The sequence below is a fragment of the Tachyglossus aculeatus genome, chromosome 21, assembly GCF_015852505.1.
Source record: "Tachyglossus aculeatus isolate mTacAcu1 chromosome 21, mTacAcu1.pri, whole genome shotgun sequence".
In the NCBI taxonomy this organism is placed as follows: Eukaryota; Metazoa; Chordata; class Mammalia; order Monotremata; family Tachyglossidae; genus Tachyglossus; species Tachyglossus aculeatus.
In genome coordinates, this window is record NC_052086.1 from 7033810 (window position 1) to 7046444 (window position 12635).

At 45.0% G+C, this 12635-nt stretch overlaps 1 protein-coding gene and 1 non-coding gene across 2 annotated transcripts in view; both read right to left on the reverse strand.

Moving 5' to 3' along the window:
* The window catches only part of TTC28 (tetratricopeptide repeat domain 28), a 478850-nt gene that overhangs the window by 274979 nt on the left and 191236 nt on the right, over positions 1 to 12635 (reverse strand). The gene's annotated exons all lie outside the window — the stretch shown is intronic.
* Positions 10218 to 10291, reverse strand: TRNAI-AAU. The gene has a single exon. It is a non-coding gene; the product is annotated as a tRNA-Ile (tRNA).

A 12635-nucleotide genomic window follows, 5' to 3' on the forward strand; every position in this document is an offset into this window, starting at 1 on the left:
TTAGTACAGCGCCTGGACCAGAGTAAGTGCTTATTAGACAAGTGGCAGAGTCGTCCCTATAATAATAATGGCATTTGTTAAGCACTTACTATCTGCAGAGCACTGTTCTAAGCGCTGGGGGGGATACAAGGTGATCAAGTTGTCCCATGTGAGGCTCACAGTCTTAATCCCCATTTTACAGATAAGGTAACTGAGGCTCAGAGAAGTTAAGTGACTTGCCCAAGGTCACACAGCAGATATGTGGTGGAGTTGGAATTCAAACCCATGACCTCTGATTCCAAATCCCATGAGCCATGGTAGGGCTCACAATCCTAATCCTCATTATTACAGATGACGGAACTGAGGCATGGAGAAGTTAACTGACTTACCCAAGGCCACATTTTAGACAAGCAGAGAAGCAGTAAGGCTTAGTGGAGAGAGCATGGGCTTGGGAGTCAGAGGTTGGGGGGCTCTAATTCCGTCTCCACCACTTGTCAGCTGTGTGGTTTTGGGCAAGTCACTTACAATCTGATTACCTTGTTTGTATCTCCCCCAGTGCTTACAACAGTACTTGGAACATAGTAAGCGCTTACAAATACCATCATTATTATTATTACAAGTGGTGGAGCCAGGATTGTAAACCAGGTCCTTCTGGCTCCCAGGCCTGGGCTCTATCCACTAGGCCATATGGGGGTCCAAAACCCACCAGCGAGGGGACGGTGTTTCTGCGCAACTGTATGAGACTGGCCAAAACCCAATCCCAGCCAATGAGAGCTGAGCTCAGGTGTCCAACTGCTGCACTCACATCCCTCCTCCCAGTTGGGGCCTTTGCTGAACCTGGGGAAGGGAGGGAGAAGGGGGTCTGCTACGGTGATGTGAGGCTGGGCTCAACCACAATTGGGCACGGGCTACCCCCCTGGGGCTAGTGCAGCATCTTGGGGGGTACTTGGCAATATAGTAACACACAAGGGCAACCCCAATCGATCAGTCAATTAAACAATCGGATTTATTGAGTGCTTATTGTGGTGCAGAGTACTCAATTATGTGCTTGGAAGAGTGCACTATAACAATAAAACAGACACATTCTCTGCCCACAATGAGCTTACGGTCTAGAGGGGGAAACAGACATCAGTATAAAGAAAGAAATGATGGCTATGGACATAGTACTATGGGGCTGATGGATAAATAAAACGTGCAAAACCAAGTGCAAGAGCGATACAGAAGGGAGTGGGAGAAGAAGAAATGAGGGCATAGTCAGGGAAGGCCTCTTGGAGGAAATATGATTTTATAAGGGTTATGGACAGTGGGGAGAGCGATTGTCTGTCGGATGTGAAAAGGGAGGGCATTCCTCGCCAGAGGCAGAACATGGGAGAGGGGTCGGCGTTCAGCTAATGACATCAACTACACAAGAGAGGCAGTCAGGACTCTGGAAGTGGGGGCTGGGCCCTGCGGCCAACTGAGTGGGAATCGGACACCCCAGTCCTGGGCTCCATTTGGGTGGTGCTGAATCCGAGGCCAATGCTGGCCCCAGACAGTTCCCAGTGGAGATTCCCGGCCCCCATGGGACCGTATTGATGGGATCAGGACCAACGAGGCTCTCAGAGGCCATCAGCCTGCAGGCAGTGAGTAAATAGTGCTTGTTGGGATACTGCTGTACTGGGCTGGCCATGTGAAAGGAATGGAATGCAGCAGAGGGGCCGAACAGCTACAGCATCCTAAGTGGAGGCTGGGTACGATGGATTAGGTGGGGGAGATGAGGTGAGGAGGATCTGAGAAACGGGGAGGCAGAGGAGAGGAGATGGCAGTTCTAAGGGGGAGCAGTGTGGCCTAGTGAGAAGCAGCTTGGCCTACTGGATACAGCCCAGGCTGGGGAGTCAGAAGGACCTAGGCTCCAATCCCAGCTCTGCCGCTTCTCTGCTGGGCAACCTTGGCTAAGTCACTTCACTTCTCTGCACCTCAGTTCCTTCATCCGTAAAATGAGGATTAAGACTGAAAGCCCCATGTGGGGCATGGACTGTGTCCAACCTGATAACTCTGCACTTACCCCAGCACTTAGTACACAGAATAAGTGTTTAACAAATACCATAAAATAATAATAATAATAATAAGTATTATAATGGTATCTGCAGCAATGATACATTCCAAAGGGGAACCTGTGTAACCAACCAATAATCCCACTCTTCCCATCCCACCTGCCAATCTGCCACCAAAAAAAGTTTCAAAGCAGCAGCATGTTTCTCTTTGGCTCGTGTCTTACTAATACTAATTGTGTTATTGGTTGAACATTTCCTGTGATAAACACTTGTCCTAAATTCTGAACGGAAATAATATAATCAGATCAGGTGCAGTCCCTGTCCCATATGAGATTCACAGTCTATGGGGGAAGAAGTAGAGTTTTTTGAGCCCCATATTACAGATGAGGAAACCGAGGCCAGAGAAGTTAACTGATTTGCCTAAGGTGCCACAACTGACAAGTGATGGAGCTGAGATTAGCACCCAGGGCTCCTCACCCCCAGTTGTTTTCTTTCCAGTATGCTATGATGCTTCTCCATGATACCACTACTACTATGACAATGATGACAACTACTACTACTACTACCATTAATAATATAACAGTATTTGCTAAATGTTGATCATCAATCGATAAATGGTATTTATCACACAGTTACGGTTTGCAAAGCACTGTACCAAGCACTTGGAAGAGAACAATTCAAAAGCATTGGTAGACACTCTCCCTGCCTACAAGGGGCTTACAGTCAAGTGGGGGAGATTGACATTAATAGAAATAAGGAAATTTAAGCTATATACATAAGTACAATGGAGCTGAGGATGGGGTGAATATCAAGACCTTAAAGGGGACAGGTGCAAGGGAATAGGCGACACAGAAGGGGAATTATACTAAGCACTGGGATAGATACAATGCAATCACTTCAGATAGAGTCCCAACCCATATGAGGCTCACAGTCTAAGGCGGAGGGAGAACAGGTATTTTATCTCATTTTACAGATGAGGTATCTGAGGCAAGATGTTAGGTGACTTGGCCCAGGTCAACAGGCAAGAGGAGTTGGCAGGGTAAGAACCCAGGTTTTCTGATTCCCAGGCCCCTACTCTTTCCATCAAGTCACACTGCTTCTGATTAAACACTAAAAGCTAAAGCAAAGCACAGAAAGTTTTTTTTTTTAATTCTCAGAAGTAACATCACAGGTTAAATCTCTGCACCCAAAGTAAAGAAACCTGCTATGCTTGTTTCTCCTGAAGTACCCAGACAGCGGCCTCAATTTTTTTTTCCATTTTCTTTGACTACAGAGAATTGGTCATACAGGGCACTTATTTTAAAATTCAATATACCCGTATTCTAAATAGTAAATCATAGCACCATAAGCACTTGAAATGGTACTCTAGGATAGAAATGACCAATTATTATTATAATAAGGAGCTATAAGGTATGTTTTCTCCCTGTAATTAATCTTTTCAGGACTGCACTGCATAACATTCCAAGAGTAGTATGAAATCAGACTAGGTATCACAAGTGGGTTCCAAAACAACAAAGGCTAATTTTAACCTAAGCCGAGCAGATTCACATTAAAAGTGAGAGACAGAACAGCAAGTGGTGGTGAAGAAATACGCAAACATTGTAAGGGGAGCATACATTTAAAATCAGCTTAAAAATTACTCTTCAGGGTCTTGTTCATAAATGCATTGCTGAAATTTTCTTAAATCTATTCTTACCACCTTTGGTGTTAAAAAAGGGACCGTTAATTGGTTTAGATGTAAAAGAAAACTCACCACTGTGGACTTGATGGTAACACACCTGTTGTAGCCCACAGACTTAGAGTAATTCTGAAAGATACTGTATCGTACTCTCCCAAGTGCTTAGTACAGTGCTCCGTGAGCAGTAAATGCTCAATGAATACGACTGAATGAAATTCTGCACTTTAGAAAGGGAAGGGCTTCCTAGGATGAGCTTGATGCTCTCTACGGGTTGAAGCTGATCATCTTCCCATCCCCTCCCCTGCCCTTCCATGTCCGCATCTGGGATCAGGACAACCAGGACAATGTGTGGACACTGCTCTCCATAATCTGTAAAGGCAAGAGGTTTGGGGAGAGAGAGAAGGGGTGGGAGGGGGAACTATTCAGTGAGCACTAATATACACATGGATTTTTTTTAATCCTTCTGCCCCTAGACCAGCAGACTTACTGATTAAATTTGTTTATCCTGGGACTTCTTTAAATAGTCTAGCAATGTGAACTGGTACCTTGGGAAGGTTATAATTTAACAAAGAAAATGGAGAGTTTCATCCTGCAAAAGGAGAGCAGGGTAGTTCTATATGCATAAATCCTAAGAAATAAATGTACTATCTGTAGAAAACAAAACAGAAGCCCAGGCGGCCACCCTGCCCTCTGAAAGCATCACATCTTTTTTGTCTTTATTTTTTTTAGGGTCGTTGTTAAATGCTTACTATGTGCCAGGCACTTAACTAAGTACTGGGGTAGATACAAGCTAATCAGGTTGGACACCGCCCATTTCATTCATTCATTTATTCAATCGTACTTACTGAGCATTCCTGTGTGCGAAGCACTGTACTGAGTGCTTGGAGAGTACATTACAGCAATAAACAGACACATTCCCTGCCCACAACAACCTTACAGTCTAGAGATGAGGCCCCAGAATGGGGCTCACAGTCTTAATCCACATCTTCCAGGTGAGGTAACTGAGGCCTAGAGAAATAAAGTGGCTTGCCCAAGGTCACACAGCAGACAAGTAGGAGAGACGGGATGAGAACCTAGGTCCTTCTTACTCCCAGACCTGTGCCCTATCCACTAGGCCAAGTTGCTTCACATCTTTTAATCAGAAAGACTGAATGAGGCCGGTGAATGCATGTGAGAGTTAAAGAGTGCGCTCCTACTGCCTCAGACCACTGTCCAATCTAAAGGACATACAGCATACTGAAAAATATCAAGTCGAACCTGGGTTATATGGTTGAACTCCAGCTCTCTGCCAGCAACGCCTCCTCGGGTTTGCTGAACGGCTCAGCGGAAGCTCTGACAGAATGAAGTGACCTATAAATAACTAAATATACTATAAACCACCGAGGCCGTAGCTGACAGTGCTGCCCCGGATACTGATGCCAATTAATCTGAGTGACGGAGCAAAACTTTGGAGGCCCCGGAGTTGGCTCCCAGAGTGTAAGGACTCTAGGGCAGCGGTAATCGGAAGAGCAAAGCTGTCTTGTTGCAATGCCCTTGGGCAATCAGGAGATGAAGGGAACGGGAGGACGACAAGCCTGAGTACAATAAATTGTAATTCTGAGTACAAGTCCAGGAGGAGAATAAAGGGGAGAACAGAAGGCTCCTTCCCTAGAATGGAAGCTCCTTGTGGGCAGGGTTTGAGTCTCCCACTCTTCTCTACTGTATCCTCCCGAGTGCTCAGAACAGGGATCCACTTTCAATATGCGTTCAATAAACAGTACCGGTTGACTGACTGGAGAGATGTAATACAAGCCTTGATTCAGATGCTGTCCTGGGCCAGAGGGGCAGAACTATTTTTCTCAACTTATGGGCGTCTCTCCCCAACATGGCTCCTGCCCTGGAAAGGGAAGTGGGGCCTGCTGGGATTCCCTCATCCTGGAAGATGGTGGAACAGAGTGTGGCAGCAGACCAACAAAGGACCGTCTTTATGTCGACATAAAGGGCAGGGTCTCTATACTGTAAACTCATTGTGGGCAGGGAAAGTGGCTGTTATGTTGCTATAATAATAATATAATGGCATTTGATAAGTGCTTACTATGTGCCAGGTACTGTATTGAGTGCTGGGGTGGATACAAGCAAATTAGGTTGGACACAGTCCCTAGCCCACGTGGGGCTCACAGTCTCAATCCCTATTTTGCAGATGAGGTAAATGAGGCACAGAGAAGTGAATAAATTTGCCCAAGGACACATAGCAGACAACTGGCAGAGCTGGAATTAGAACCCAGGACCTTCTGACTCTCAGGTCCTTGGGCTATCCACTACACAATGCTGTACTCTCCCAAGTGCTTGGCACATAGTAAGTGCTTAACAAATACTATTATTATTATTAATGCCACTGATTAATTGGTTGACTGTCATTGGCCCTACGTTGGTCTTTTCAACCAATCAGTCAGTCATATTCATTAAGCACTTACTGTGGACAGACCACTGTCCTAAGTGCTTGTAGAGTACATTACAATAGAGTTGGTAGACATGTTTCCTACCCACAACAAGTGACACAATCAAGCATTAGTTACTGAGCACATAATGTGTGGAGAGTGTGGACTGAATGCTTTTCAATCATACATACAGCCATGGAAGAATTTCACAACCTGTGGAGTCTTCTCCGAGATGAAGGGTGAACGTACATCAAATAACCATTGTCAACTACTGATGCAATTATTTATAGGATGCTAAAATATTAGTATTTAGCATTTCCTTTCTGCTTTATTAATCAATAAATAGTGCTTAATGATCACCTTCTATGGTCAGCACTGTACTAGGTGCTGGGGAGTGTAACCATTAGTAGACAAGATCTCTGAGTTCAAGGAACCTACAGTCTAGTGGGGGAAGAGGACTTTGAAAACACTCACTGGGTACTTCTCTAATAAATTTCATAAATAGGAAGTTACAATTATCTCCATTTTACAGATTAGGAAATTGAGGAATAGAAGAAGCATATTACTAACCCCTTTTGGGTGGTGGGAGGGGGGAAACTATACAAAAGGACCAAAACATCTTTATCAGTCAATTGTGCCACCCCTGCTCCTAAAACACAAATATTTTCAGAGTAGTGTGGCAGGCATCCTGATTCTACTTCCGGCATGTGAGAGTCTGGAGTCTTTAGCATGTTTCAGCTCTTGATCCCACACTCTAGGATTACAATTTACAATCCATGTGGTGTTCAGTGAAGAACTGCCTACTAGGATTAGCCCTGGGGGGACTAAGGAGAAATTCATCGTCGCTCGTGTCATCATCAAGCCAATGCAGAGATTGATTTTGACTCAAGTGGAAAGAGAAAGGATAAAGACCAACCAGATTCAAATACTTCCCCTTCCCCTAATTATATCAGCTTCATTGAAGGCACAATCCTCCAAAAGAACACATGCAAACTTGTAGAAATACCACGGTGGAGAGGAGGAGGGGGAGAAGGAGAGGGGGAGAGGAGAGATGGGGAGAACAAGAACATCTCTCCTTCCCTAAATTTCAGAATTCTGCCCAACTTAGAGAATGGGGTCTCCTCATTCCCCCCAGAAGGTTTTCATTTTCCTGAGAATTCTAAGAAATGTAGCTTGCCTAGAAAAGAAGGCCACATTAAAAATTTGATACCTTGATTTCAGTTCATTTTGAAGTCAGTTCTGCTCCATTAGTATTAATTTATTCATTCAGTCATTCAATCATATTTATTGAATGCTTACTGTGTGCAGACCATTCTACTAAGCACTTGGGAGAGAGTACATTACAAGAATAAACGCACACATTCCCTGCCTACAATGAGCTAACAGTCTCGTGGGGGAGACAGACATCAATACACATAAATAAGTTACAGATATGGACATAAGTGCAGTGAGGCAGGTAGCGGGGAAGAACCACGGGGGCAAATCAGGGCAATGCAGAAGGGAGTGGGAGAAGAGGAAAGGAAGGGTTTAATCTGGGAAGACCTCATGCAGGAGCTGTGACTTGGGTTGTGGGGGGCGGGGGGAGTATTTGTCAGATTTGAGGATGGAGGGCATTCCAGGCCAGAGGCAGGGCATGGGCCAGGGGTTGGCAGCAAGATAAGAGAGAAGAGAAGCAGCGTGGCTCAGTGGAAAGAGCACGGGCTTTGGAGTCAGAAGTCATGGGTTCAGATCCCAGCTCCGCCACTTGTCAGCTGTGTGACTCTGGGCAAGTCACTTAACTTCTCTGGGCCTCAGTTACCTCATCTGTAAAATGGGGATTAAGACTGTGAGCCCCCCGTGGGACAACCTGATCACCTTGTAACCTCCCCAGTGCTTAGAACAGTGCTTTGCACATAGTAAGCGTTTAATAAATGTCATTATTATTATTATTATTACTATTATTATTATAAGAGAGATTGAAGTACAGTGAAAAGGTTACCATCACAGGAGTGAAGTGTGCAGGCTGGGTTGTAGAAGGAGAGTAGCAAGATGAGGTAGGAGGGGGCAAGGCGGAAGAATGCTTTAAAGCCAATGTTGAGGAGGTTTTCTTTTGAGAGGAGGTGGATGGGCAACCACTGGAGTTTTCTGAGGAGTGAGGTAACATGTCCTGAAGGTTTTTGTAGAATATTTCCCTATCCAGGATTCTTATACATGATTCCCTGTGGAGTACAGTCAGAGCTATTTTAAGTGAGGATGGCATTCTTTCAGGATCTCACGTAAAGAGCAATCAGGCTGTAGTACTTACATCTTGACTCATGGGCAAAACCTTGCACTGCATTCTCACAAGACTATTGGAAAAATGCTTCCTACTTACTTAACCAAGGTAAAAAACCGATTAAAAAACTCCTGGACATTGTTTGAAGGGCAGTGGCATCAAGCTCCATTCTAACTACAGGGGAACCTTGGGTTTCTGGCATGGGGCCAGGAGTCAGAACGCCAAAGTTCAAGACACAACTCCACATCCTTGGGCAAGTCACTCCACCTCTCTGGGGCTCAGTTTCTTCATCTATAAGATGGTGATAAGCTGTGAGCCCTATGTGGGACAGGAACTGTGCCTCATTTTATAATCTTGGATCCACCACAGCTCAGCACACAGTAAGCATTTAATGAATGCCCAAACTACTATCAGTTATAGAGCTACTGTGGGATCCAACTGACTACTGTCAGTACAATGTCCATATCTGTAATTTATATTAATTTCTATCTTTCCCTCTAGACTGCAAGCTCGCTGTGGGCAGGGAATGTGTCTGTTCACTGTTATACTGTACTCTTCCAAGCGCTTAGTACAGTGGTTTGCACACAGTAAGCACTCAATAAATACAACTGAATGAATATTACTCCAGGCACCACTTACCACAGGGCAAGGACCATCTTTACCCAGAAATAATGCGCATAATCTAAGATATTTAAGACACATAGGCTACTGTTAATTGATGATTCACATCTGGGCACATTGGAACAGCTGCTTCTTCAGCATCTAATTGCCTCAAAAATAATGTCAAAAATTGAGTCCATCTCAAGATGGCACATGTGTTTCAGAAAGTCTGACTTTGAGACAGCATAAAAACAAAGTAATATCATTACAGGATGTTTTTACTAAACAGCAAGGCACATAATTACAGCCATTTCCATTTAGACTTTTTAATTCCATCACAACACAAATCTCGAAAATCTCTTATGATGGAATTATTTTGCTCCCTGCCCCGTGAATTTCAGTTCAGTACAATTCTTCCTGAGGTGAGAAACTCCATTTTATAACACATTAGGAAAGCACCAGAAGCCACCTCAATAATGTGGGGGGTTTTTTGTTGTTTTTTTCACTACAATTGCTTTCAGGAAAGTAAATTCTTGGAAAGACAAAATGAGGGTGAAAATCTGAAAGACTGAGAAATTTTAGATCAAAAGCTCCCTACCGGGTGACACTGCTCTATACGAAGAGAGTCTCCATTTCTTCACCCATCATTCCTCTCCTTTTCATTGAGTGGTTAAAAGTGAGAAAATGTGGCCGAATGACCCCTAAAGGGAGGGCAGAAAGCTTCACTGGGAGTGGCCCATATGTTGAGCTGTTTTAATAGTCCATAGCCACAATGCTTCGGTGGTGATGAATGTAATCAATACCATTCGTTTGGAGAATGGGATTTGGGAGAGAGGGAGTAACAAAACAGTATAATGGATTTTCCTTCCTGCCATTAAGATAAGCCCATGTCAAAGCCCACCTAACAACTGTGGGACTCTGGATGGGTTAATAATGGAAAGGGCAAAAGCGGGATAAAAATTCCTACCTCTCTCTGATGATGGGAGCACAGGTTCCTCCTAACTGAATGGTCTGCATCGTGCTGCACCGCTTGCCCCTTCCTCGCTCACCACCTCCTCGCACACCACACCAGGGACCAAGCGAGGCATGAAGCGCTGCGCAAACCACTAGCCCTGGAAATAATTCTGCAGGACAGGTTCTCTGGCCTGAGGCCTGTTCTTCTTTCAGAGGGAGGCTCCCTCCAACCAACCCCGGCTTCTCCATTTGTCTGCTGTGTGAACTTGGGAGAGTCACTTCACTTCTCTAAAAACTTCTAGTGGCCCTTACGGAGATCGAACCCGCAACCTTGGTGTTATTAGCACCATGCTCTAACCAACTGAGCTAACCGGCCACTAGAGTATGGACTGGAGTGGGGAGAGACAGGAGGCAAGGAGGTCAGCAAGGAGACTGATAGAATAATAATCAAGACGGGATAGGATCAGTGCTTGCATTAATTTGGTGGCAGTTTGGGTGGAGAGGAAGGGGTGGATTTTGGTTATGTTGTGAAGGTAAACTGACAGGATTTAGTGATGGCTTGAACATGTGGGGTGGAATGAGAGAGAAGTCAAGGAGAGTGCCAAGGTTACGGGCTTGTGAGATGTGAAGGATGGTGGGGTCGTCAACAGTGATGGGAAAGTGAACGGAAGTACAGGATTTGGGTGGGAAGATAAGAAGTTCAGTTTTAGCCATATTAAGTTTGAGGTGACAGGAGGACAGCCAAGTAGAGATGTCTTGACGGCAGGAGGAAAGGCAAGACCACAGAGAAGGAGAAAGATCAGGGCTGGGATAGGGACTGTGTCCAACCTGATTACCTTGTATCTACCCCAGTCCTTAGAACAGTGCTTAGCACTTAGTAAGTACTTAACAGATACTATTATTATTAAACTTGTTGAGGGCACAGAACATGGCTCCCAACTCTGTTATACTGTACTCTCCCAAGCTCTAAGTACATTGCTCTGTACCTAAGTGCTCAATAAATACCATTCACTGATTTACTGATAGTTGGTCTGCACTATTTCAACCTCCCTACAGGGAACTCCTGACATAAGAAATTAGTAACAATAATTTTGGCGTTTGTAGCACTTATGTGCTAGGCACTGTACTAAATGCTGCGTTAGATACAAGCTAATCTGGTTGGACACTATCTCTGTCCCATATAGGGCTCATCATCTTAATCCCCATTTGACAGATGAGGAAACTGAGGCTCAGGGAAGTGAAGTGACTTCTCCAAGGCCACACAGCAAATGCTCAATAACTACCAATGACTGATAGACAGACTGATTAGAGACTCAGAAGGAGATGGAGTGATAAGGAGGTTACGTGCTGCCACTCTGCTGCTAGGCAGCCCCGTCTCCACTTTAGCTGCCAAAGTAAAAAGCTAGAACTTGGTGTCTCCCTCCATTCTCGACTATGATCCTAGTCTAGCTCTTGATGGAGGTGGGACCAAGGCTTTGGCCACAGGAGCCTAGAGGATGGTCGGGAAAAGGAAGGTAACTGGTAATCAATCAATCGATCAGTCACATTTATTGATCGCTTACAGTGTGCAGAGCATTGCACTAAGCGCTTTGAAGAGTACAATATAACAGAGTTGGTAGGTATGCTCCCTACCCAGAAGGAGCTTAGAGTCTAGAGGGGAAGACAAACATTAATATAAATAAATAAATGACAGATATGGACATAAGTGCTGTGGGGCTGAAGGAGCGGGTAATAAAGGCTGCAAGTCCAAGTGCCCGGGCTATGAAGAAGGGAAGGGGAAGAGGAAATGGGGACCTGGTAGGGGAAGGTCTCTTGGCAGAGATGTGAGTTCAATAAGGCTTTGACTGTGGGGAGAGACGCCAGCAGGTCTGGGCCTGCCCCCTCCCCCCGAGTCAGCTGACACAGGGGACGCAAGCACTGTAACCAGCCCAAGTTAGGATGGGGATCTCGGCAGGTGGGGAACATCAGAACTGGGAGGATCGAACAACTGTAATTGGCTGGCCCCGATGCATGCGCAGGAACAGAAAGAGATAGGCACTTGAGGCTCTGACTACAAGTTAGCTACAAGGAACTCAATCGTGGTACTTTTCTGATCCTTTACCTGCACAGATTATTCAATTCAATTCAATTCAGTCATATTTATTGAGCATTTACTGTGTGCAAAGCACTTTACTAATTGCTTGGGAGAATACAATATGATAATAAGCAGACACATTCCCTGCCCACAGCGAGCTTCTAATTGTAACCAATGAAATTTTGAGCCCTTGTCCCAATTTGTAACCAATGAACTTTTGTGCCCTTGTACCACCCGTGGTCTCTTGTTCACTCTTGACTCGGAATTCAAACCAAAGCTGCACCCGCCTCTTCCCCTTTGAGGTTGATTGGCGACGGGTGTCTCTCCCAGCCAATCACCTGTTGGAAGCCGTGTCTACACCGCAGTCAGGGAAGGGGGAGCCGGAGGAGGGATGACTTCAATTTCATACACTCCTAGAGAACGTGTTGGCTTATTCAGTTGGATTGTACCATCCCAAGCGCTTAGTACAGCACTCTGCACATAGTTAGTGCTCAGTAAATACCTCTGAGAGATGGACTGATTGATTAGAACAGATATTGGTGCACCATGGTCCCCACCTAGAAGGTGGCATGCCAGATCATTCTCTCACTTGCTTTGAGGTTCTTTTTCATCATTATGATGGTTTAAGGGATAGACTGAGGATGAT